The sequence below is a fragment of the Monodelphis domestica genome, chromosome 1, assembly GCF_027887165.1.
Source record: "Monodelphis domestica isolate mMonDom1 chromosome 1, mMonDom1.pri, whole genome shotgun sequence".
Taxonomy (NCBI): domain Eukaryota; kingdom Metazoa; phylum Chordata; class Mammalia; order Didelphimorphia; family Didelphidae; genus Monodelphis; species Monodelphis domestica.
The window spans coordinates 433,056,288-433,083,613 of record NC_077227.1 but is presented as its reverse complement, the minus strand read 5'-3'; the positions used below and the strand labels follow the sequence as shown (position 1 = coordinate 433,083,613).

The following is a 27,326-nucleotide window of genomic DNA, read 5'->3' as shown; positions in this document are numbered from 1 at the left end:
GCCTTCTTTCTGTCAGTTGAGGCCCAGAAGGTCTTACTCCGTCCTTTAATTCTGACCTTGTGGGTGTCTACCCGCCTCATGTGTGTTTCTTGAAGACAACATATGGTAGGGTTTTGGATTCTAATCCATTCTGATATTCATCTACGTTTTATGGGTGAGTTCATCCCATTCACGTTCAAAGTTATGACTGTCACTTGTGGACTCCCTGGCATTTTGATATGCTTCCCTAATTCTAACCTTTCTTCTTCAGCTCTACCTTTTAGTCCAGTGATTTACTTTAAATCAGTCTCCCTTGTCCCCTCCCTTGATATGTTTCCCTTTCTAGTCCCTCCCTTTTTGTTTCCTCCCCCTCCCCCCTCTTCTTCCCTCCCTTTTTTGTGTTCCCTCCCCCCAACCCCCTTGGTTTTCCCTTCTCCCTTCCCTTGTTGGGTAAGATAGAATTCAAGATCCCAATTGATCTGGATGTTCTTCCCTCTCAGAGTTGATTTCCCTGAGAGTAATGTTTAAGTAAAAACTCTCTTCTACGCCTTCTTATAGGAGTTTTCTTCCCCTCCCCTTCCCATGTGAATCTTTGTGTGAGAAAGATTATTCTATTTGGTCTTTCTTTTCCCCCTATTTACACATTACATTTTCCCCACATGTTAGTATACATAGATTGATATAAATGTAGTCCTTATAGAAGAGAGTTTGAGTAAAAGAAAAAGATAACATTTTTTTCTCCTTTTCCGTTTCCTTCATATTTACCTTTTCAGGTATTCCATGCTCTTTGTTTTTCGATATTGAATTTTCCACAGAGCTCTGGTCTTTTCTTTGCAAAAACTTGGAAATTTTCTATTTTGTTGAATGCCCATACTTTCCCTTGGAAGTATATAGTCAGTTTTGCTGGATAGCTGATTCTTGGTTGAAGACCCAGCTCTCTTGCCTTTCTGAAAATCATGTTCCATGCTTTATGATCATTCAGAGTGGAACTTGCAAGGTCTTGTGTGACCCTGATTGGCATTCCTTTATATCTAAATTGTCTTTTTCTGGCTTCTTGTAGGATTTTTTCTTTTGTTTGAAAGCTTTGGAATTTGGCAATTACATTCCTGGGAGTTGTCTTTTGGGGATTTATTGTAGAAGGTGTTCTGTGAGCTCTGTCAGTGGTTGTATTGCCCCCTTGTTCTAGAATCTCTGGGCAATTTTCTTTGATTATATCTTGTATTACGATGTTGAGTTTGCTGTTTATTTCTGGCTTTTCTGGAAGTCCAATTATTCTTAAATTATCTCTTCTTCCTCTATTTTCCAAGTCTGTCACCTTGTCAGTGAGATATTTTATGTTCTCTTCTAATTTCTTGGTCTTTTGGCTCTGCTTTATTAATTCTTGCTCATTGTCTTCGAGTTGCCTGATTCTGACTTTTAAAGCCTGGTTTTCCTTTTCACTTTGGTCAAACTGGTTTTGTAGATGCGTGAATTTCTTTTGCATTATTTCCCACTTTTCCTCCCAATGGGCTTCCATCTTTTTGATCCTTTCCGATTCAAATTCTTCATGGGTTTGTGGAGAGTTTCCATTTCCTTTGGAAGGTTTTGGAGCATTTGCTTGTGTTTCCTCTTCTATCTCCTCTGTATTTTGTATTTTTGCTCCATAAAATGTGTCCAAATTTGCCCACTTCTTCTTGTTTTTCTTGGAATTTTGGGGCTTTTGTGCTTCTGTGAAGTTTGCCATCTCTATCTGAGTGGGGAGGACTGGCTTTTCTTATCTCTGTCTGGTGTTCAGAGGTTTTAGCCCCAGGCAGTTTGTCTATTCTATGCAGTTGTTGTTCTGTCTTCCCGGGGAAGCCAGGAATTGCTGGTGTTTCCGTGCTACTGCCCTCCTGAGGTCCCTCCCGATGCTTCTCCGTTGCCTTACTTCCACACTCTGAGCCTGGCTTGGCCCTTTCCATGGGGTGTTTGTTTCTGTGCCTTAGCCGGCCAGGAGAGCCAGCACTCTGAGGGGGGCTCACTCAGACCTAAGGGGTAGGCAGAAGGAAGGTCCCAGGACCCATCCCCCCAACCCAGAGTGCTGAGTCCGAGGCAGCAGAGGGAACCTCAGAGCCTCAGGGCCGGTTATCCTGAAGGCCACTTCCTGAAAACAACCTGACCCAGTTGTGGGGGCACCCAGACAGCAGGGAAACAGAGAGAGACAGGAGGAGCCTGTAGCCCCCTGACCAGATCCTTCCATCTGAGTCTCACTGAAGGTCCCTGCCTCAGGGCATACTCAGTCCGAGGTTAATCCTATCAGGAGTCCTCAGAGCTCCGGGAAGCCATAGCCCCTCTCCCCTCAGAGAGCAGGGTCTTCTGAAACAACAGTAACCCTCAGGGTTGGTAAAAGGGCCTCAGGAGCCGGCTATTCTGAAGGCTGCTTCCTGAAAACAACCTGACTCAGTCGCAGGGGCACCCAGACAGCAGGGAAACAGAGAGAGATGGGGGGAGCCTGTAGCCCCCTGGATGGATCCTTCCATCCGAGTCTCACGGAAGGTCCCTGACTCAAAGCATAATCAGTTCAACCCAGAGAAAATTAAAATGGACTCCTGATAGGATTAACCTCGGACTGAGTATGCCCTGAGGCAGGGACCTTCAGTGAGACTCAGATGGAAGGATCTGGTCAGGGGGCTACAGGCTCCTCCTGTCTCTCTCTGTTTCCCTGCTGTCTGGGTGCCCCCGCAACTGGGTCAGGTTGTTTTCAGGAAGTGGCCTTCAGGATAACCGGCCCTGAGGCTCTGAGGTTCCCTCTGCTGCCTCGGACTCAGCACTCTGGGTTGGGGGGATGGGTCCTGGGACCTTCCTTCTGCCTACCCCTTAGGTCTGAGTGATCTCGGGTTCTGGCTTTTGTGAGGGGGGCCGTACCTTTTGATCCAGGTCCAGGAGGAGGATTCCCGGGGTTTATGCTGTTGTTCGTTTTGAATTTTGGTGCCTTAGGAGTATATAGTTTGAGTTCGGTGGGAAGGGTTTCCGGATATCTGAACTTTAGCTTTCTCTAAGCCGCCATCTTGACCGGAAGTCTCTTGTTGGAACTCATCTTAACCTGACTGTGGAGAAGGAGTAAACCCCTAAATCATCTTTGGAGGTACTCTATTTGACTGGGAAACATCTAGAAAATGATCTGTCCATACCCACTGTGCTTTCCAGAAGGTTTTTATCTAAAAAATCCTGTCAGATTGGCTTTGAGGTTTTACCTCAGGGGTTGGACCCCCTGGGGTGAATTTAGCCATTTGAGATCAGTCATAATGGTTTTCAGAGACAGCTTTTGAAATAAATCTAACCAACTACTGAGGGTCATAGATAGCTAGCTTAGTCAGCTTTTGGGGAATACCTCAATAGAAATAGGGAGCTGAGAAGTTAGCCAGAAGACCAGAATTCTCCCTCTTGCAAGGGACAAGGAGGATTGTGGTAGACTAGCTAGATCTCTTAGAGTTAGGAACCCCTTGTTCTGATCCTTAGTTTGTATCCCCTCTTACAATAAAAGAGATACTGGTTTTTTATACATCAATTGTCTCCAAGGCATTTGCACAACTGGCCCAGTGAGAGAAAATGATTGTTTCACTCTCACAAACCAGAGATTAGAAAACCTGGAGATCAAGGCTGGGTATTCAGGGGAATCCCTAAGTGGAAATTACGCTGTCCACTCTGGGTGTGGGTCTCCCCATTATATTTTTTTTAATGTAAAATGGATTGAATAATACCTTCCTCTCAGCATTATTGTGAGGATTAAATGTGTAAAAGTGCTTAGCACAGTGCCTGGCACATAGAAGAAGCTATGTAAATGTTGTTCCCTTCCTCCTTTCCTTTTATTAAAGTTAGCATCATTAAAAGCAGCATATATTGAAAAGAACACTAGACTTTGAGTCACGCAAGACATGAGTTTAAATCTCACCTTTCTTACTAAGTGGTGTGACTTTGGGCACATCATTTTACTTCATTGGGATTCAATTTTCTCATCTATAAAATAGGGATAATATGGGAAGTATGTTTGGCTGTATTCTTCCTAGTAGGGTATACAGAACATGTGCAGATATTACCTGCCTAGTTAAAATCCAATACATGGAACTTTGGGGATCAGTTTCTAGCACTGATGAATCAGATTGATACTGTGTGCTAGCTCAATATTTTTGTTGCAGTTGTAAAATTTTTATTTTTTATTTTCTTCTATATTATTAATTTTTGACCTAAACCCAAAACACCCCCACCAAAACAAATGACAAATCACATGTTTTATATGCATTTCTACTCCAACAGTTTTTTCTCTGGAGGTGAAGAGTATTATTTTTCATAAGTCCTCAGAACTGTCTTCAATCGTATTTGCTGTTAGTAGCAAAGTCTATCACATTTGATCATTCTACAACACTGCAGTTACTGTATATAATGTTCTTCTGGTTCTGCTTATTTCATTCTGCATCAGTTCACCTAGATCTTTCCAGATCTTTTTGAAATCATCCTGTTTATCATTCCTTATAGCACAATTATTCTATCACCATCATATACCACAATTTGTTCAGTCATTCCTTAACTGAGGGGCATTCCTTTAGTTTCCAAGATGCCACCATCTTCTAATTGACTATGGAGCTGGAGGAACTAACATCTCAGGAGTCTTGAGCTATAATTCAATGCACATACTAAAGGTGTGACTTGTTAATATATTGGTCTCTTTGTTGGTGGCTCTCGGTGAAGATGACTGTTTTGAGCTACTTTATAGAAGAAAGGGAAACTATCCTATTTCCCTCTTGGGTATCTTGTGTCCATGAGCATGTGATGACTATTTCTTTTATGTTTATTCTTGCTTGTTCTTAAGTGAATGAGAGTTATAAGATTAAAGTGCCTAGGTGACTATAAGTTTGGAAAATCCAGAGTTTCTATCAAAGGTCCCACTAACAACTAGAGGTGGTAGCAGTAGGCAACAGAATAATAATGGATAACTAAGGAAAGTTTGTAGATTAATGTGGAATGTGAGCCCCCAAAGATAATGACAACTTCACTGAGATCACTTGTAGCAGAGAAAAGTGTTAGTTATGGATATAACAGAGATACCAATTCTCAGAGTTTGGAAGAGAGATATGCCTAGGGGGAACATAATGAGCACTCTATGAAGAGAGAAAATGATTTCAATTAATTAGTGAAGTATCCTTTTGCTGCATATATTCTCTGCATGCCTCATAACTGTCACTTTAAATTTGAACTCACTCTCCCCCAGAACCTTGTATGTACAAGGTAAGATTGCCCCTCTTGGGGGCAGCAGGAGGTCCTAGGCTCAAATCTGGCCTCAGACACTTCCAAGCTATATGACCCTGGGCAAGTCATTTAACCCCCATTGCCTAGCCCTTCCTGCTCTTCTGTCTTGGAGCCAATACACAGTATTGACTCCAAGATGGAAGGTAAGGGTTTTTATTAAAACAAAACAAAACAAAAAAAGATTACCCCTCTGATTTGGAGTAATGTTTTATATCAAGTGTTTTTTCTATCCCTTCTCTATTCCTTCTTCTATCCCTTTTCTAAAAGCCAATGAATTTCATCAGGTTAACTGATAATGGGGAACACCACTGGAGGTTTGTGAGAGATAATACTAGAATTCTAGAGCCTCAGAGTTACTCTTAGAATCCTGAGAAAAGTAGGTAATTATCCTCTCTTGTACCCTGACCTATCAATTCAAGCAGGATTGGGGAACTAACCCTGGAAGAGATGTAATAGAGGGTTTAAAAGAACTTTACCATCTACTTCACAGGGGTGTAAGGATCAAATATAAAAGGGCTTTGTACATCTTAAATGTTGAATAATATTATTGTAATTAAAACCAAGCTATTTCTCAGGTATACCACTATTCCGCTTTTACTTAACAAATTGACTTTTTGAACCCAAGCACTGAAATTTATGTTTATCCCTATTAAGTTCCATCTTTATAGATTTGGTCCAGTGATATAGCCTATTGGATCCTGATTCTGTGATTCTGTCCTCCATCATGTTAGCTATCCATCCTAGCTTTACACTATCTGAAACATACCATAAATATACCATAGATGCATTCCTCCAAAATCATGTGTGTTCCACAACATAATGCTAAGTACAAATAGATCCTGGGAGACTCCATCTAGAAACCTTTATGCAAGTTGATACCAACCCATTAACTATCTGATCATTCAACTAGGTCTGAATTCAAGAGACTGTATGATGATATGGCCTACATCCCTTCATAATTGCACACAAAATGGAAAGATGTAAGCTAGATGACAATACCAATTTTTGAATTCTGACCTAGTGATTTTGTATAACACTTTGTTAAAATTGAGTTGAATTGTATCTATTGCATTCTCTTGACCTGCCAGGCTAGAGACTGAGAATTAGGAAATAAAGTTAGTATAGCATTGTTAATGTTCTTCATTCTACCTTTTATCTTGGACCTCTTTCTCTCACACACAGTCCCTCTAATAGACTTCCCTAAAAATTGTTTACCCCTTAATGATACTCTATCTCTGTCCTCTTCTCCACCACTGGCTCTTCCTTCACATGGGCATGCACACATATGCGCACACACACAAACACACACAGAGTTAGTAAAGGGGGAATCATAATTCTACTTGCTTCTCACTGTCATTTCCAGACTTCTTTACCACAATCACTTGGTAACCTTTCTTCTTTTGAAGTAAACAGTAACAAAAATTTCCACCCAATCCAGGTCAAAGTTACTGGATCAATGTAGTTTGGATAGCTAATAATTCAGTTCTTGGGTAATTTTTTTCTTAAGGAGTTTAGCACTTGCCTCACCCTGTTTTTCTCCTCCCCAACTCACGTTCTTATACTAGGGGAATTCAATATTAATGTTGATTCTCACTCAAAATGAACTAACCTCTCAATTCTTCAATCTTTTAAAAAAAAATCTGATATCCAAGTTGATGCTCTCTCAAATGCATTTATTTTACTTTAGTCCCAGGGATGGTCATATACTATACCTCACCATTTACCAGAAGTTTTCTACTTTCTTAATTAAAAGCATCTACATTCATCTATCTATATTCCTTTATCCTTCTATCATCCAATCTTGCCCATTCCTCAACTTCCAAACCTATTCTTGGCCACTATTCCCTCAGCAATTCCTCAGGCCATTACCCCTGCCCTAATTTCTGCCCTATCCAATCTTGAATATTTAATTAGTCATTTTAGCTCTACACCAGTGATGGTGAACCTTTTAGAAACCATGTACAGTGCCCCATCCCACCCTAGACTGAGGGTCACACCCTTACCCCTTACCCAGGGAGGGAGAAAGTGCTCCCATTGGGCTACTGGGCAGAGGGGTAGATGAAGTGAGGAATGTCCTGCTTGTGGAGAGGGAGTGGGGAGTGTCCCAAGCCCTCTGCTCCCCTCCAGCTCTGCTACCTTTAAGCCACCCACCTTAGCCCAGATGGGGGAGGGAGTAAGTGTTTTCATTGGGCTGCTGGGTGGAGGGGTGAGTGATATAAAAACTGTCTTAGGCACAGTAGAGAGGGGGAAGGGAGCAGCTCCACCTAAGGCCCTCTGCATTTCTAGTAACTAACTCTTATGGGGCACATGCCCACAGAGAGTACTCTACAAGCCCTCTTTGGCACACATGCCATAGGTTCACCAGCACAGCTCTAGTCTGATCTCTACTCTCAAATCCCTTATTACCTTGTACTATTGACATTTATCATTTGCCTGACCCTAGGCCTTAGTTCCTCCCATAATCATGTCTCCTCAGTTCCTACTCACAAGAAGCTAGAGGAAGATCATATAATCATGATAACTGGGTACATAATAAAGTTGTAGGATCTGTCTTCAACTGGTCTTCACTGCAGGCAGGTAATCCTTTTATTCTTCTCTGCCTCACTCCCCACAAAAGCTTTTCAAATCTTTTTTCTTCTCCTAAATTCATCTCATAGACTCTTTCTCCTTTGTGTGTCTTATAAAAATTAAATTAATGTACAATAATTATAATTTTAATATTATATATTTTAAGATTTATTAATAATCACTAGAAGTAATAAAATAAAAAGGTAACAAAATAAAACCATGTGCCCATGGCTAATCTACCTGTTCAAAAACCCTGCTCCATCATAGTTGCCAACACGAAGCAAAAAGAGCAAGACCAGGAACCCTACCAAATTTATCCCCCCACTGTCTACATCAGCACATAACAATAGGAAGTCAGTGGGCTCCTGGGAAATATAGTTCAAAGGCACAAGATTTCCATTACACAATCTCATCTCTTGCTTTGAGGCCATTAGACATAAACTCTCTCTCCTTCTTTACTCTTCCTCTTAAAACTCCTTGACATCATGTCCCCCTCTCTCCTCCTTTCCCCACATCTCTAAAAATGAGATAGCCCTTCTCCTTGCCATATTCAACCCTTTTGTACTCCTAATCCTACTCCCTTCTATCTTCTCCAACATCCTTAATCATTCCCTCTCTAATTTTCAAACCCTCCCTACCCACTGCTTTCTTCTTTATTATCTTCTGTCAGCCAATCAGCTAGCATTGATTAGGCACTTCTTATGTGCTAGACATTGTTCAAAACATTGTCAATACAAAAAAAGGTAAAAGACAGTTTTTGCTCTCGAGGAACTCTAAGAGGAAGATATGTAAACAACTGTGGACAAACAAGATACAAACAGGATAAATTAGAGATAACCAGAAGAGGGAAAGCACTAGTATTAAGAGAAATAGAGAAAGTTTCTTTTGTAGAAGGTGAGATTTTAGCTGAGACTTGAAGAAAGTCAGGGAGCCAGGAGATAGAAATGAAGAAGTATTCTAGCCAATGAAAATGCCCAGAATTAGGAGATGGAGTGTTTTGCTTGGATATAGCAAGGAGGATTGTTGCTAGACTGATGAGTACTCAGGGGGATTAAAATGTAAGAAGACTAGAGGGGACCAGGTTATAAAGGATTTTGAATGCCAAATAGGATTTTACATCTGGTCCTAGAAGTGAAAAGGAGTTTACTGAATAGGTTTATTAAAAAAGGAAATGGAATGCTGGAGGGGATGTGGCAAAGTAGGGACACTAATTCATTGCTGGTGGAGTTGTGAATTGATCCAGCCATTCTGGAGGGCAATTTGGAACTATGCCCAAAGAGTGATAAAAGACTGTCTGCCCTTTGATCCAGCTATAGCACTGCTGGGTTTGTACCCCAAAGAGATAATAAGGAAAAAAACTTGTACAAGAATATTCATAGCTGCGCTCTTTGTGGTGGCCAAAAATTGGAAAACGAGGGGATGCCCATCAACTGGGGAATGGCTGAACAAACTGTGGTATATGTTGGTGATGGAATACTATTGTTCTAAAAGGAATAATAAAGTAGAGGAATTCCATGGAGACTGGAACAACCTCCAGGAAGTGATGCAGAGCGAAAGGAGCAGAACCAGGAAAACATTGTACACAGAGACTGATACATTGTGGTACAATCGAAGGTAATGGACTTCTCCATTAGTGTCAATGCAATGTCCCTGAACAATCTGCAGGGATCTAAAAAATACTATCCACAAGCAGAGGATAAACTGTGGGAGTAAAAACATCGATGAAAAGCAACTGCTTGACTACAGGGGTTGAGGGGATATGACTGAGGAGAGACTCTAAATGAACACTCTAATGCAAATACCAACAACAGGGAAATGGGTTTGAGTCAAGAACACATGTGATAACCAGTGGAATCATGCGCCGGCTATGGGAGAGGAAAAGGTGGGGGGGGGGGGGCGGGGAGGAAAAGAAAATGATCTTTGTTTCCAGTGAATAATGTTTGGAAATGACCAAATAAAATAATGTTTAAAATGTAAAAAAAAAAGGAAATGGTCAGTACTGCTCTTCAGGATGATCAGTTTAATGGCTGAATGGAGGATGGATTAGAGAGGGGAGAGACTTGAAGCAGGGAGACCAACCAGTAGACAATAGTAATAATCCAGGCATGAGATGGTGAGAGCCTGCACCAGGATAGTGGCAATAACAAAGAAGAGAAGAGAGCATGTATCAGAGGTATCATGATGTTAACATCAATAACAATCAACGAATGGGATAGGAGTGGATGATGAAGGAGTTATAAGCTCATTAGTCTCTGTCCTTAAAAAACTTCTCTAGGAGGCAGCTGGGTGGCTCAGTGGATTGAGAGCCATGCCCAGAGACAGGAGGAAATCTGATCTCAGAAACTTCCTAGCTGCATGACTCAGGGCAAGACACTTAACCCCCATTGCCTAGCCCTTACTGCTCTTCTGCCTTAGAACCAATACATAGAATTGATTCTAAGACAGAAGGTAAGGGTTTTAAAAAAAATCTTCACTAGACCCTACCATTCTCTCAAGCTGTTATCTTAGATCTCTCCTTTCTTAGCTAATTTGTAGAAGAAGAAGAAAAAAAATCTACATTTGTCAGGTCCATTTCTTCTCTCACTCACTCATATCTCAATCCTTTGCAGTCTTACTTCTGAACTCATCACTTAATGGAAGCTAATCTCTCCAAAGTTACCCCAAAAATCTCTTAATCACAAAATTTGATGGCCTTTAAACAACATATCCTTTTAGATCAATGTCTTGAATTTAATGTTTAATTATCCTCTCTTCCTGGAAACCCTCTTCTCTCTGGGTTTTCATAACACTAGTTTCCCCTGCTTCTGTTCCTACCTGCCTAGCCACTCCTCAGGCTCCTTCATCAGGCTAATTCATCATTTATATCATACTCCCTCAATGTGGGTGTTCCCCAGGACTTTCTCCTAGGTCCTACCTCTCCTTCCCCCTAAACTCTCCTGGCAACCTCATCAGCTCTCCTGGATTTAATTATCATCTCTGTGTGGATGATTCAGAGATCTATATAATCAGCCCCACAGGCTCTCTCCCTTGAGATTCAATCTTTAATTGCCTATTGGACATTTCAAAATGGATATCCTGTAGACATATCAAACTCAACATGTCTAAAACAAAATTCATTATCTTTCCACCAAATCTATGCTTCTTCCAAAATTATGTATTTCTGCTAAAGGTTCCAGTACTCTTCCAATCTTAAGGTTTATAATCTTAACATTATCTTTGATTTTACTCTCTCTCACATTCCACATATTCAGTGGGTTGTAAAATCTTGCTATTTCTACCCCTACAGCATCATTGCTCACCTGGTTTCACTCTTCTAGACTTCATCAACATTTTCCAGAATTTCACCATCCTGCAAGTTCATGTCAGCCTTGAAATTCAAACTTCTTGCTGTGCTTACCCTGGAACCCCTCCATCCTTCTGACTGGAGGGGATAACAAATGGACAGTGGTAAGCCCTCCCAGAGCCTTTGTTTAAGGAAGGTTCCTAGGACAACTTTTTTCACCATTTTCTGCCCAGCTGTACTCCTCTGGATTTTATAATGTCCCTGAGCCAAGTACCAACCCTTCTCCTCTACTCTGGCCCCTTTCAGCTTCTTAGTATGTGTTATCTTCCCCTATTAGATTGAGAGCTCCTTGAAGGCAGGGACTGTCTTTTGTCTTTCTTTGTATCCCAATACTTAGCCACAATGCCTGGTTCACAGAAGACACTTAATAAAAGTTTATTGACTAATTGATTGGCAATATCTCTCATATCTAACACAGCTACTACCTTATTTCAGACTCATCACTTTTCATCTATATTATTGCAATAGTCTCCTAACAAGTCACCAGATGGGAGGTCCTGGATTCCAATCTGGCCTCAGATACTTCCTAGCTTTGTGACCCTGGGCAAGTCATTTATCCCCAACTGCTTAGCTTTTATCAATCTTCTGTTTTGGAACAGATACTTAGATTCTAAGTCAGAAGGTAAAGGCTTAAAAAAAATGTGGTTTTCCCCTATTAGAATGTAAGCTTCTTGTAAGCTGAAATCTTTCATGCTTTTTTGCATCCCCAATACTCATCACAGTGCCTAGCACATGGTAAGTACTTGATAAATGATTTTTCATTTATTCACTCACTCATTACTGATTATCCAGCTAAAATTATCATGAAAATGCTTAGGCTCTTCAAAAGACATCATTAAGCCTCTTTTGGTTCCTTCCTCAGCTCTGCCCCACCAGCCAAACCCAAACTCAAACCAATGTGCTTCTTTTAGAGTCGACTGGTCAAGAGAAGAAGAAAGTGAACAGCTATGTTCAGTCTTTACCCAATCTGAGAAGCAAATCTGGAACTCAGATTGTTCAAAACAGGTTCCAAAGAGAGGGACATGTGAAGAACATAGGCAAGAGAAAATGGAAGGAAATCAGGTACTTTGGAGAGAGAGGAAGTTATAAAAATATTGTTTATTTTAATATTATAATAAATATATAATATATAATAAATTATAAATATTATTATTTATGAAGCCCAGGTTTATTGCTACATTATTTTCCTAACAAAAATTCCTGAGTGGAGAGAAAATATGAAATTTATTGCTTTAAACATACTGATTTCTGCAAAAACATCAGGATTTCATGCATTAAAAAAATTTTTTTTGTCCTCCTAAGGTCTCTTTTGTTACTGTGAGCAAATTTTCCTATTTTCTAGATATATTTTCACCCCAAAGAAGTAAACAACTATGAGGTGTTCAGTATATGCAGCTAGAGAGGCAACAGTGAAAGTCACAAAAAGAAAACTAGAAACAAAGTAGATGCCCATCAATGGCAGAACAGCTAAACAAATAGTAATACTCCAATGGAATGAAGTAATGTCAGCAAGGTATATGCAACAATGAATTTGAAGAATGCAGAGAAGCATGAGATGACTGGTGTTAACTGATGCAGAGTAGAATTAACAAATCAGGAAAACAATTTGCACAATGACTATAACAATTTAAGTGGAAAGGTCAAACAAATTAAATTGCATGATGTTCTATTACATTGACTAAATTTGGCCCAAGAGAAGAGTTGAACATTTTTCAAAATATTTTTGAAAGACATATTCACCATCCTCCAGGCTGTGGTTAAGAGTCCTTCACATTAGTTCACCACAAAGGCTTTACTTTTCAAACTGGTCTATTTGCTTTTTTCCATCTCCGGACTCTAAAGTTTCACAAGCTTCTCTGTATAACTTCATGCTCCCTCTTCACTATCACATTTTTGAATTCTTAAGTCCCTTCAAAAGCTCAGTTGAATTGAAACTTCCTACAAGAAACCTATCCTGATTCCCACTGTGGTTAGTGCTTACCTCTCCAACTCCCATTAAAATCCTTTTATATTTCTTTTGCATATATTTTGCATGTACTTAGTTACATACATGTTGGTTTTCTGCAATAGACTTAACCCCCATGAGGGCAGAGTTTAGTTTTTGCCTTTATGTCATTTTGTGCCTTTATGCCATAGTGTCTGGTACACTTTTATTGTAATTGTTCAATCTTGTCCAACTCTTCAAACTCCATTTGAGGTTTTCTAGGCAAAGATACTTGGCAAAGAAGGAAATGAAGTGGTTTGCCATTTCCTTCTCTAGATCATTTTACAGAGAAAGAAACTGAGGCAAACAATGTTAAGGGACATGACCAAGGTTGCATTGCTAGTAAGTATCTGAGCCTAGATTTGAACTCAGATCTTTTCTTCAGACCCAGTGCTCTATCCATTTGCCACCTACTGCAACCTGGTTATACAGTAAGCACTTAGTAAATATTGGATGAATTTAATTTAAGACAGTGGCCTCCTCACACTGATAGTAAAAGCTCCAGCCTTCCCTCAGTTCTCTTCTCTTCTAAAGGCTCTTCTAGTGTTAACAAATTAACCTTCAATACTAGATTCTTTCCTCTCAAATTCCTTCCATTTGTTGGTGCTTATTGAAACCTGCCTTACCTCTCAAGACACCATATCTCTTGGCACTCTCTCCAAAGCTGGCTTCTTTCCCAGCCCATGACCCACAGGTCCAGGAAGACTAGCATTCTCCTTGATTTCCATGGCCACTTTTAGACCTTTTCCCTGGCACCATTATTCATCAGCCAAGTTCACTTCGTCCTATCCAGGCCACTATTGCTGTCATCTATAGGCCTCCAGAACACTCTCCTCCCCAGTAAATTCAATACCTGTTTCATAGTCTTCTTCTCTACCCTACCACCTGCTTCTTCAATAACCTTCTGGTCCTAGTCCACCTCAACCATATACATACCTTAGATACCAGCTACCATTTCCTTCTGTCCCCATACCTCCTGCCACACTCAAGCAAGTTTGCCCTCCAGGTGGAAGAATTCTTGGTTATGACTCTGGTGGCATCTCAGTTATTAGATAAGTAACATAAGCTTTCATTTTATAGTTTTAACTATCACTATATTTTCTCCTAGTTTCTATGAAAATTATAAAATGGAGAGGGGAAGAGGGAATAAGCCAGGAGATATTATTGTATAATGTTGAGAAAACATTGAGAAATACTCAGAAACTAAAACAAACTGTTTCCCATGTCTGTCTTATGCAAAATACCAAGTTAATAATTGCTTCAGTATCTCAGCTTCCTTGTTTATTTCAATTCTTAACTGCATTTCTAGGTCCTCCTGAGAACTTGAATATGTCAGCTGCTTGGAGTGTCAGTTCTCTCATCTTCAAGATGGAATTAATACTTCTGACTTCCTCAGAGGGTTATAGAGATAATAAATAGGAAATTGCTCTATAGACACAGAGTGTTGCCTATGAGTAAAATGGACAATGGAATGTTTATTATATGGTTTTTAAGAATTAAAATTCAATTAACATGTAGGTTAAGACTTTGTTGGGGTTTTTTTTGGTGTTTATTTTCATATATATATACATACATACATATATATACATATATATATGTGTAATGGAAGTTCCCAGTAAATGGGAAATTATAATTGAAGCACCTGTTGGATGTCCCAAACTCAAACCCTCAATGTCAGAAAGTAAAATGAAAGGGAAATGGCCATCTTACCCAACAGATCCTTCTACTTGGATGTCTAGAGGATGGTACTAAAAGTACATTTATCAATTAGTATCCTATTTACACTATTATTACTAATGCTAATCTTCTGTTTGTTTGAACTAGGTCCTTTTCCTGCTTTCATTCAAGTCATTAATGACTTTCTCAATAAAGAAAAGAGATGAAAATTTCAGAGGAATGTTTAAATGTTACATCTTCTATAACTTAGCAGGGACTCTTTGCCAATCAATACGTAAATACTGAAGCCAGGCAGTCTTTCCTTAACCTTATTATATCAATCAGTAAATTGCTGAGTAGAGACAGAGTATATTTACACTAGTAAAGAGGCAGGGGAGAAATTGAGGGAGTGGTATAGACGGGGTGTCAGAAAGCCTCAGAATCCCAGTCATGAAAGAGACCTCAGAGGTCAAGCAGTCTAACACATGCTTTAAGTAGGAGTTGTCTATAGTATCCAAGATAAATAAATCCAGCCTCTAGTAGTAGGAAACAGTATCCTTCCAAGGAAGCCTTAATATACTTTTCTACAATTTTAAGTTCCAAGGAAATTTTTTGTTATATCAAGTTGAAATCTGCCTCTCTATAACTTCCACTTATCAGTCGCAGAAAAGTTTATTGAGCACCTGCTGTATACAGGGTACTAAGAGATGTGATGAAGAACTAGAAATTCAAATACCCACAATATAAAGGGTACTAGAGGGACTGCAGAAGAAATAAAGAAAGTTATGACTTCGCCCCATCCCTCAAGGAGTTACAAGCTGTGGAGAGAGGTAACACATGTGGTGGTAGTAGTCTCTCGGTAACCGAGGATGACAATTGTCTTTGTGCGTTTTTGTGCACAAAGACACTTGTGCATGAAGATTTAAGTGGAAAAGTCAATGCACAGAGATAGTCCCACTCTCTCGGCGTTGGAAGCCTGGGTCCAGTGGCACAAAAAGTTGTTACATTTGGAGACTTCCTCAGCTGCATTGGATGGCTGTGTTGTCTTTTGTGCTCCAACACGTCCTGAGCACTCCACAGTGCCTTGCTGCATCGCCATCTCAGCTGTTGAACTTTCTTGTTGTTTTTTTCCGTCTGTTCAGCCGAAGCAATCTTCACATGGGTGAGCAAAGCCCTAGTTCACCAGGGGTCGACATCGACCCGATGGCTACCCTCACAAGGTTTAGCCGGCCTGTGGAAGCCATTGCCCGGGGTGTGGCCGCTGCCGCATGCTAGCAGCTACTGGGAGCCACAAGTGAGAGCTGGGTGTCAGGTGAGGGTCAGTGGCTGGAGAGCTGCCCTAGAAGGGCACGACAAGCCCTCCATACCAAAGATATTATTCCTCCCTGAGCACCCCATACACCCCAAAGATAACACAAAATATACAGAAAAATATGACAATAGCCAAATGAATGGCATAGGCAGTAAATGCTATCGGAGTGAGTGCACCTTGGTCTGGAATGCTCAGGGAAGGCTTCATGGTGTAGGTAATAACTGAAAAGGGCTTTAAAGCTGAGTCCCATTTGGGGAGGTGCAGAAATGGAATTCTGAGGGAATCTGCATGCATACACAAGTACAATGATTATCTTTTTGCATGAATGATCAAAGCAGCATAAAGACTTTAACAAATCAGGTTGACTGATGTAAAGGTATTGTTCTGTTGTTTTAGTCGTATCCAATTCTTCATGATCCTCATTTAGGTTTTTCTTGGTAAAGATATTGGAGGATTTGCCTTCCTTCTCTGGCTCATTTTACAAATGAGGAAATGGAGGCAAACAAGGTTAAGTGACTTCTCCAGGCTCACACAGCTAGTAAGTGGCTGATGAGATACAGTTATTCAGTTGAAAAGGAATTACTCAGCAATCAATCACTGTTCTTGCTAACCTTGTTTTCCCTTTCCTCTTTAAGACGAAGAAACTAAAAGGTTTGATTTGTGATCTTCATAATTGTCTACCCACTTCTGTTCAGGTAACCTCGGTTAGCAACAAAGAAGCATAGTATCACAGGGTTGTAAGTGCCCAAACAGATCATCTAGTCCAACCCTTCTGCCCCATGAAGGAAACTCTGCAATGGCATTCAAGAGTGCTAGAACCACTTCAAGTTGTCTCTGAAAATCCATTATTAAAATTTCAGTGTGAGCATTTATACCTTGGAAATTGGCCAAATAGAAATCAGGGCTCGATTTACTGTTTTTTTAAGGTTGTGATCCTACTTAAGAAAGTGATGGAGAAAATGACAGTAATAAAGATTAGATTGTAAAGTGCATCACTTCTCGGCCTTTTGGCTAAGATCAAGTTTAGATTGTAAAGTGTGTCCTGTGTCCATTTTTGTAGAGAGAGACAGTTTTTAAACATCAAGCAGAACCCTGCTGACAACATCCCTCCCAAGTGATCACTCAGACTCTGAACACTTCTGGTGACAAAGAGGGCTCATTATTTTCTCAATATTTCTTTTTTTTCTACTTTTGCAGAATTGTAGTTAATTTTAACAATAGCTAGCATTTATATCACTATGTGCCGGGTATTATGCTATGAGATTTACAATCTTATCTCATTTGGTCTTCACAATATCTCTGGGAGTAGATAGCATTTTGATCCCCTTTTTTCAGTTAAGGAAACTGAAGCAGACATAGGTTAATTGATTTGCCCAGGGTCGTAAAGCTAGGAAATGTTTTAGAACAGATTTGAATTCAGATCTTTTTGACTTCAGATCTAGTTCTCTGGCTTCTGAGCCACCTAAGTTCTCCTTTATGCTAAACCCAAATCTGCCTCTCTTCCTCTTCATCCACTCATTTCTGTTTCAGTTCTCCTGGCTTCAGAACAGGATTAGTCAGCCCCCTGGCTATGTGGAAGTCCTTTAAATACTTGAAAATAGTTATCATGACTCTCTTAACCATTTTCTAAGCCAAATATCCCCAGCTGTTCAGCCAATGTTCTTATGGTATTGTAAGCTGTCAATGGTGATCTCTAACTAATACAATATATCCATATTTAACAAAAATGTTCAAAATACCCATAATATATCCCATGAAAATTAGGAAAGGATGGGCTGGGCTGCCTGAACTGCTAGAGGCACCATGATCCAAGCATAGGTTCACTTCTTCCAATCCCATCTGATTACCTTTTCTTCCTTTTCTAAGTCACATGCCAGGAACAGAAGTGCAAACACTGACCACTTGTTGCAAAGAATTTCAGACAAAAAGAACAATAAAAGAAGAACAAGAATCTAAAAACCCAGTCAGGAACAGAGGATTAAAGGAATGAGCTGTAGCATGCTGACCAAGTACAGCTATCCCCCAAATTGGTAAATTCGCATGTGCAAAAGTGAAAGAAACAAAACAAACCCCAACTTTTCTCAGTTTACAAGCAATGTTGTATCCCATTCTATACAAAAGACATATTCTTATGTAAATAAACTCTGGTAAACTAAATCATCTTACATGCATGAAGGCAACTCATTATTTAAAGGGAAGCAGCACTGAGTTCTTTGGTAAAGTAAAAGAAGCCTTCTAATCTCACATAACACAATCAGAAAATACTAAAGCTGGACAGGACAGGAGTGGTCCAGTTCAACCATCAATCTGATACCAGAAAACACTTTACAAAATCTCTTACAGAAAATCATTTGATCTCTTTCTGAACATCTCCAGGGACAGGAAGTTCACTGTCAGATTGGGATATGCTCTATTTCTATTTTGTGGTGGCAGCAGCCAGGTGGCTCAGTGGATAGAACCTGAAGTCAGGAAGGACTAAGTTCACATATGATCTCAGATACTTACTAGTTGTGTGACTCGGGGCAAATCATTTAACTTCTGTCTGCTTCAGTCTCTTCATCTCTAAACTAGAGATAGTAATAACATTTACTTCCCAGAGTTGTTGTAAGGACCATTTGAGATAATAAAATTGTAATGAGTCTGGCACATAGTAAGCACTATGTAAATGTTGGTTATTATTCTTAGGACATTTCATTTTTTAGAAGGTTCTTTCACATGGTAAACCAAAATCTCCTTCTCTATGATGTCTACCCAATAGCCTTAGTTCTGTCTCTGGAGCCACATATAACAAGTCTAATCCTTTTTCTACCTTACAACCTTCTTTAAATATGGTATCTTCTCCAGGGCATATATTCTTAATTCCTTTAATAACTTCTTGCATGATATGACTTTGAGCCATGGGATCATAGATTTGGAACTGAAAGTGACTTTAGAAAACATCTAATCTAATCCCTCTCATTTTAAAAATAAGGAAACTTGGACCCAGAGGGGTTAGGTGATTTGCCCAAGGTTACACACGTAGTAAAGGGCAGAATGGGGTGTATGGGGTGCTCAGGGAGGGGTAATATCTCTGGTATGGAGGGTTTGTCGTGCCCTTCTAGGGCAGCTCTCTAGCCACTGACCCTCACCTGACACCCAGCTCTCACTTGTGGCTCCCAGTAGCTGCTAGCATGCGGCAGCGGCCACACCCCGGGCAACGGCTTCGACAGGCCGGCTAAACCTTGTGAGGGTAGCCATCAGGTCGTCGACCCCTGGTGAACCAGGGTTTGCTCACCCAGCATGTGAAGACTGCTTCAGCGGAACAGGTGGAAGAAACCAACAAGAAGGTTCAACGGCTGAGATGGCGATGCAGCAAAGCACTGTGGAGTGCTTAGGGCGTGATGGAGCACAAAAGACAACACAGCCATCCAATGCAGCTGAGGAAGTTTCCAGGTGTAATGACTTTTTGTGCCACTGGACCCAGGCTTTCAATGCCGAGAGAGTGGGACTGTCTCTGTGCATCGACTTTTCCACTTAAATCTTCATGCACAAGTGTCTTTGTGCACAAAAACGCATAAAGACAATCGTCATCCTCGGTTCCAGAGACAACCAACAAAGGGCAGAATTTGAACCAAAATCCTCTGACTTTAAAGCCAATCCAAAGAGCTTCTTTTAGGAAAGCTTCATCTCATCAAAAGAGGATTTCCTCTTAAAATGGGGTGCCTAGCAACTGAATGTAGTGGACTTCTCTATTAGCAGCAATGCAATGATCCAGGACAATTCTGAGGGACTTATGAGAAAGAGCGCTATCCATATCCAGAGGAAGAACTGTGGGAGCAGAAACACAGAAGAAAAACAACTGCTTGATCACATGGATTGATGGGGATATGATTGGGGATGTAGATGCTAAATGATCACCCTAGTGCAAACATCAATAATGTGGAAATAGGTCTTGATCAATGACACATGTAAAACCCAGTAGAATTGAGCATTGGATACAGGAAGGGGGTGAGAGGAGGGGAGGGAAAGAACATGACTCATGTAACCATGGAAAAATGTTCTTAATTAATCAATTAAATAAAATTTTTTAATGGGGTGCCTAGAAGTGAACACAAAAAGGTTCAACAAAGGAAGAGTAGAGTGAAACTTATTACGTCTTGTTGTTCAGTTGTTTTTCAGTTGTTTCTAACTCATTATGACCCCGTTTGGGGTTTTCTTGCAAAGATATTGGAACGGTTTGCCCTTTCCTACTTCAGCTCATTTTTACAGATAGCTAGTAAGTGTCTGAGACCAGATTTAAACTTAGGAAGATGAGTCTTCCTGACTCCAGGCCTGGCACTCTATCCACTGGGCCACCTAGTAACTTCTTGGGATCTGAACAATTAAGCAAGTAAACATTTATTAAGGGTCTTCTATACCCAAAACACAACAGACAGTTAACATAATGAAAGATTAAATTAGCTTGAGGTAGGTGACATCACCCTGCTGGGGCTCCCAATGAGTACTGGGCCAATAAGATCTCCAGATAGCTTCATGTTAACTGCTGTTATTATCTGTTATCTCCTGACCTATGTTGTTCAGTTGCCTTTCTAGACCCTAAGTGTTATTTTCTTAAATCATTCCAGCCTGTTGAGCTATTCTGGGATCCTGATTATGCCACTCAATGTTTTAGAAACCTCCTCCCAACTCTGAAAACCTGAGAAGGATAGCTTTACCGAAATTATTAGTAAATATGTTGAACTGGGGTCAGCCCTGTGACTCCAGGCTAGATATTGTCTTCTTGGCCAATACAGAATCATTGCTCTTGGTGTACTGTTGTTGAGCCAACAGCATTTACCTTTTCACGAAATCCAATTTTCAGACCTTGATGATAGTAAAGTGTCCTTAGAGATCTAACACTACCCATCAGTTTGGTGACAAGTTCAACTTTATATTCAAATAAATCATAAAATTATACATTTTGTTACAATTGCATTACAATGTAAAGCGAATTCTGAAAGCTCATTCACTCAGTCAATAAATACTGCCAGTCTAGTGGGGGCCAGGTATTTGGGGGTCACTAAGAAGTAAAAGAAACAGTTCCGACCCTTGGGAAGCTGACATTTGCCCCTGTCTCCCACAGGTGTTCAGTACCTTTGGGCAGTCTTTGTAATCAGTATTTTTTTTTCCCACTCCAGCAAAGGTGATACCACCACGTGTTAACCGCTGACTTTAAGTGCAAACTATACACTTTCAAAATGTGGACCATTATTTTAATCAGCATAATTACTAATACTTTATGTGCCAAGACAAAGGTGAAATTCAAGAGATAGGATTTGCCTGTGGTGGGATCAATTATCATAACTTACTGTGAGTGCAGTGCACTTCCTTCATTACCAGAAGCAATAAATCTTTGCACTAAAGGTTCTCACCTAAATCCTACTGTTATACATCATCTGCAAAACATGTCACTAATGTAAGCATCTCAAAAACACTTACATGTACACAAGTAAATAGCAGAAAATAAACCAAACACAAATTGGAGAACCCTGTGCTCTTTGGGAGAACAAAAGCTAACTCTGCAAAATGCATTGGCATCTTTGACATCATTTCTGATCCCAAACATTCCAATCTCAAACTTCATCAGGGACTATCTGAGGATGGAACGGGGCTATAGTCAGACAATTCTCCTATAATCACTAGCTGGAAGGGTTCAGATCTCCTGCTGAGGCTAAAAGATGCATTTCAGAATCCATATGGACAGCATAAAAAGAATCCATTCACTCTTGTTGGATGGACAAAGCAGTTGGAAATTAAACAAAGGGTTCAGGCACTCCAAAATGCAACCCACGAAGGTTTTGAAGAAGATATTATTGTAATTTTTTAATCCCTTTGTATTTGTGTGATAGAGTTTATATGGTTCCTTTAGCTCTGCTATATTGATAGGCACATATTTTCACACTACATAAACAAAGGGAGAAATTCAGGGAAAACCACTTAGCAATTATTGTAGTCTTCTTATTGGGTTTATTTCAATTGCTAAAATGAATCCAATTATAATGTGGAAAATGTGTGTGTTCCTCTGTGTGTATTTGTGTCTCTGTGTGTGTTCACATTATATGCATGTACTTGCTTACCTCTCCTCTTAAAGAAAGAAAACCAGGTGGGTCTAACTTCCTTTTATTCTGGGGCCAATGGCCACTAACACTGTAAGGTTTGTATCCCTCTCATCAGTACAAGTTCTTGTTGCTGCATCTGTTGCAGAAAGAGAAGGAATTTCATGTTCTGATTTCTTTCTTTCCCACATTAAGAGTGAACAATTATTATATGATGAATTTAATTCCGAGAATTACTTTTGTCCCACATTTAAGCATTTTAACAATAATCCAATAAGTATTTATTAAATACTAGGTACAAGGAACTATGCCAGGTACCAATATACGAAGACAAAAAAATTGAGAGCTAGACATAGAGATGGCAGGTACTGGGTTCAAATATGGCCTCAGACACTTCCTAGATGTGTGACCATGGGCAAGTCACTTAACCCCCATTGCTAGCTTTTATTGTCCTTCTTCCTTGGAATCAATATACAGTATTGAGTCTAAGATAGAAGGTAAGGGTTTTTTAATTAAAAAAAATTTTTTTTGAGTCTTTGTCCTCTAGTAGGGGATTTAATAATATGCTGATTCAGAAGTATTGATGTCAAATAACAAGTCTAATTTCCCCAACTTAATTCCAATACAGAATTCCCTCTAGTTCCTTCTCTAAAGTAATTTTTGCATATCACCAAAAGCTGTTGAATTCTGTCTCTACTGATGTCATCACCACTACCACCCTTTCCACTGCTTTAGAATTACTAAAAAAAATTTACATCTTCAACTAGGGATACCTAATTAGGGGTATACCTTATGTTTAGGATGGAGGTCAAGAAAAACGTAAACAATGAAAACTCTCCAAAAGCATAATGCATTGCTTTGGGAGTTGGTGGATTCTGCTTTACTGGAGGTCTTCAAGCATTATGCTATAGTAAAGATTCCTTTTAAGTTTGGGTTGAATTGGATGGTTGATGAAGGCCCTTCCAATTCAAAAATAATGTGATTCTATGAAAATTTTCCTTAGTAAAGTCTAAATTTGCCTCTGCAATTTGTACCATTTCCCCTACTTTGGTCTTTAGAACAAATCTAATTGATCTGGATTTTTATTCAAATGTTTGAAGAAACATTATCATAGCCTTCTTTTGTCTTCTTTTGTCCTGGCTAAACTTGATCCTCAGCTAGCATGATCTTAAAGCTTTTTACCATCTTGGTTGCCCTCTACTGGACACTCTATAGCTTATCAATGTCCATACTAAAATGTGATACCCAGAATTGAGCTGAATACACATGCTTTGACCAAGGCAGAGGGAGATTGCCTTCCTAGGCCTGGACATTATGTCTTTTTATTTAATGCTACCCAAGTAACAGTTTTCTTGGCTGCCATATTATATTAGTAATGCCTATTGAGCTCACCATCCACTAAGACCCTCAGATCCTTTTCAGATGTACAGCTATATAGCCACACATCCCTTATCTTGAACTTACTGACTTTTAAACTAACCATGCCTTTACATTTATTCCTATTAAAGTTATCTATTTGTATTCAATTCAATGATCTGTCAAGATCTTTTTGTCTCCTGTTTTATCATCAATTGTATTGGCTTCCTAGCTTTAAGTCATTTGCTGATATAACAATCATATAAATTATATCTTTATTGAAGTGACCGATAAAAATATCAATCATAAGAAAGTCAACACTGATCCCTGGGGCTCTCTTCTGAAGATCTCTTTCCAAGTTGGCATTGAACCATTAATGACTTCTCTTTGTGTCTTACTATTCCACTACTTCGAAGTTCAGCTAACTGTACCACTAGTTAGCCCATATTACTCCACTTTTTCCATAAGAATATCATGAAAGACTGGGTCAAATGCTTTGCTACAATTTAGGAAAACTTTACATCCAGAATTCTTTGTTCTACCAATCTAATAACCTTGTAAAAGAGTCTGACATAAGCTCTTCTTGATGGAGCACTATATGATCAATAATATACTCAAATATTCAAATGAATGCTTGGTTTCATCTATTTTAGATGTTCCCTCCAGTGATACAGAACACAATCAAACTATGCCTGCCTATTCTGTACAACTCTTGGCCATGTACTCCATAATTTCATCATCCAGGAGTGGAGATCTGACCTCCATTTTTTTGATGTTACAAATTTTGATGTTACTTCCCCTGGAAGTAGAAAACTCTGGCTATTCTCCTGCTATCTCTTATCCTTGTCATATGGACTAACTCTTCTTTTCTTCCTATCATACATTTCTGGTAACATATTTTACTCTTAACTTTCAATTTCCAATTGGTTATATATTGTCTACCACTCATATACACCATTCACCTCTCCATATTCCTCCGTGTAATTTAATTTTTCAATTCTACAGGAACTATTGTGTTCCATATCTCAGAGCCATACAACACTGGTGAAACGTCAGTATCTTAATAAGGCCTTGGTTTCTAGTAGAAACTTGTGTTTGCACTATAATTTTCTAAAGGAAAATCAGTCTACTACTATCCTTTGACAATTCTGAACCCAACTTATTTGTACTCTCTGTCCTGGACATACATATTGAAGGAAATTTTTATCTACTTGTTCTTTCCTGTGTGGATGGTCAGACCCAACTCTTTTGAGTGGTTATAGGTCTCTTCCAAAAAGCTCCGCAGTCTCCCAGGCTTTGTTGCAACCAGTACAATTTCATCCACAAAAAGGAGTAATATCTATAAGCAATACCGCTTCTATTTGGACTCTTCTCTGGATCTCTTCCATGGCAAGGGCAAATTCAGAAAATTCTCATCTCTTTTATGGATTATTGAAAAGAGTTATTTCTATTATCTTTTCCAAAGAATCTTGAATGATTTTTGATGTATGGGTGGGAAGAGAGCCTTCAAGGCAGCATTTTGCCCTACTGAATTAAACATTTTCTCATAATCAACAAATAACCAAGGGACTTTTATTCTTTACATCTTTCACTCAATTGTGAGATGGTAAAAATGTAGTCCATTAATAAATACTGCTTTGCAAAAGTCTTCCTGCTTTACTAATACTCTTATTGATGCCCTAGTTTGGTGTGAAAATGAGTCTCATGAACAAATGGGAAAATAAGCATATAAGTCTTTTTCTCAGTAGCCTTTTTTATGATGTGCATTAATGAGATTTAAGGCCATTTTCTAATACTTTTGGTGTCTTACTCTCTCTTAGTTACCTTGTGAATTAATTCCTCAATGCCATCACAAAATATAGGCTATATCTACTCTCTACTTGGACTAATATGACTGCTCTTCTTGGCTTTTTTATCTTTGGTATAATTTCTACTTCCCCAATAAGCATATCTAGCAGTGTGATGTCCTTAATGGTAAAAAGCTTGTTTTTAAAACATGTTTTTAAACAGCTTTGCAGATCCTTTCTATTTTTCTTCTGTTTGTTGTCCTTTTCCCATTTTTGTTTTAAAATGCTTTTAGGTTGACTTTGCTCAGTTCTTACCAAATTTTCTTTAAACTGGTTTTACTTTCCACTGCCTATATCTTCTCTATGAGATAATACTGCTCATATCATCCATCATCCTTCTTTGTAATATTTTACAGACACTTTTATATTTTAAAATAGTGTTTTTGTGGCCATAATCTCTCCAGGTAGCAAATCGCTCAAATGATTGATGACTAAGGCACTTGATAGGCTCCTTTGTTTTTTGTTGTTGTTGTTTTTGCTATAGCAATTGATTAACAGCAATATTTAGCTAGAAGACTCCCAACTGAGGCTTTTGTTGCAATCCTAGAAGCTTGTATAAGATAGGTGCTTGATAAATGTCTGTTGAATTGAATTAAATCCTGAAGACTGTTAATGTTTTTGCATGCTCCTAACTTCAATCTGGCTGAGTCATGCCTGTAATTCCCATTTACAATTATTCAGCTTAATGTTTTGACCATGCATTGTTGTCAAGAGATTCATCATATTTCCAAATAAGAAGACATTACAAAATGATTGCTTATAGGAAGAAGATAAGGTATGCATGCTTTCTCTTCGCCATGCTTTATACTGTGTTCCATCCTACTGATGCTAGTAGAACTCCTGCCATATGGCCACATTGTCCTGATTGGTAGGAGTCTCCTATATCTGATGAGTCTCAGGTCTTCACGTATCATTCTATCATATCCCACTTGAACAACTCTCTCCCATATTTACCTCTCCCTGCTTTTCATCTCTTGCTCTAGAAATAGTAATTAAATCAATATAACCATTGCTTCTAAAAAGGGTATGTCAAATAATTGCTCCATATGACTACTCACCATCTCTGTGAACTCCCAAAATGTCCTTCTCTTATAGATACATATACATATATCTTTTTGTCAAGTGATGCCTTCTCTAATGGAAGGAATGGGGAGTTGAAAGGATTGAGGGAGGGAGTTAATTGGATAGTCTAATGTAACAAAGAAACAAATTAATTAATATAAAAAAAAGAACATAAGCTTTTGCAGAAACAGTTTTTCTTTGGTATTTGTATTTCCAATGCTTAGCAAACTGCCTCATCCATAATAAGCCCTTAATAAATGTTTCTTCATTCATTCATTTATTGGTTGAACTGTTGAATCAAATTATTATAATTAGTGATTATATCATTTTGTTGTCCATGATCCATTTTTCATTATCAATTACTTATTTCAATAGTTAAGTATTTAATTGTTTCAATTGTATGCCATATTTTTTTTTAAACCTTTACTGTCTGTCTAAGAATTGATACTAAGTATGGATTCCAAGGCAGAAGAATAGTAATGGCTAGGCAATTAGGGCTAAGTGATTTGCCTAGGGTCACACAGTTAGAAAGAATCTGAGGACATTTCTGAACTCAGGACCTCCTGTCTCTATGCAGGGCTCCGAATCTACTAGTTGACCCTCATAACTTTTTCTTTTTTTATTTTCTCCTAATTTTTTCATTATCTTTACTTGACATAATACATTCAGTATACTTTCTAGAAATCAAAGTTAGAGTCCATTCTCCTTTTTTTAAAAATCAGAATATTTGATCTTTTCTGAACCTGAAATTTTATTCCAGTTCTCAACCATCTGTCAAGGATTACTGAAAATGACTTAGAGATCACATCTGCTGGGTTTTTTTCCAGTTCCCCAGTTCATCAGGGCCAGGTGGCTTGTAATTATGAAAGATAAGTGGTGCACT

General features: G+C 39.1%; 1 long non-coding RNA gene across 1 annotated transcript in view; it reads right to left on the bottom strand.

Moving 5' to 3' along the window:
* LOC130453527 (uncharacterized) overlaps nt 1–27,326 on the bottom strand; it is a 192,697-nt gene that overhangs the window by 15,152 nt on the left and 150,219 nt on the right. Inside the window, exon 4 of the long non-coding RNA XR_001626495.2 lies at nt 22,200–22,317. This is a non-coding gene — a long non-coding RNA (uncharacterized LOC130453527). The remainder of the gene's footprint in view (nt 1–22,199; nt 22,318–27,326) is intronic.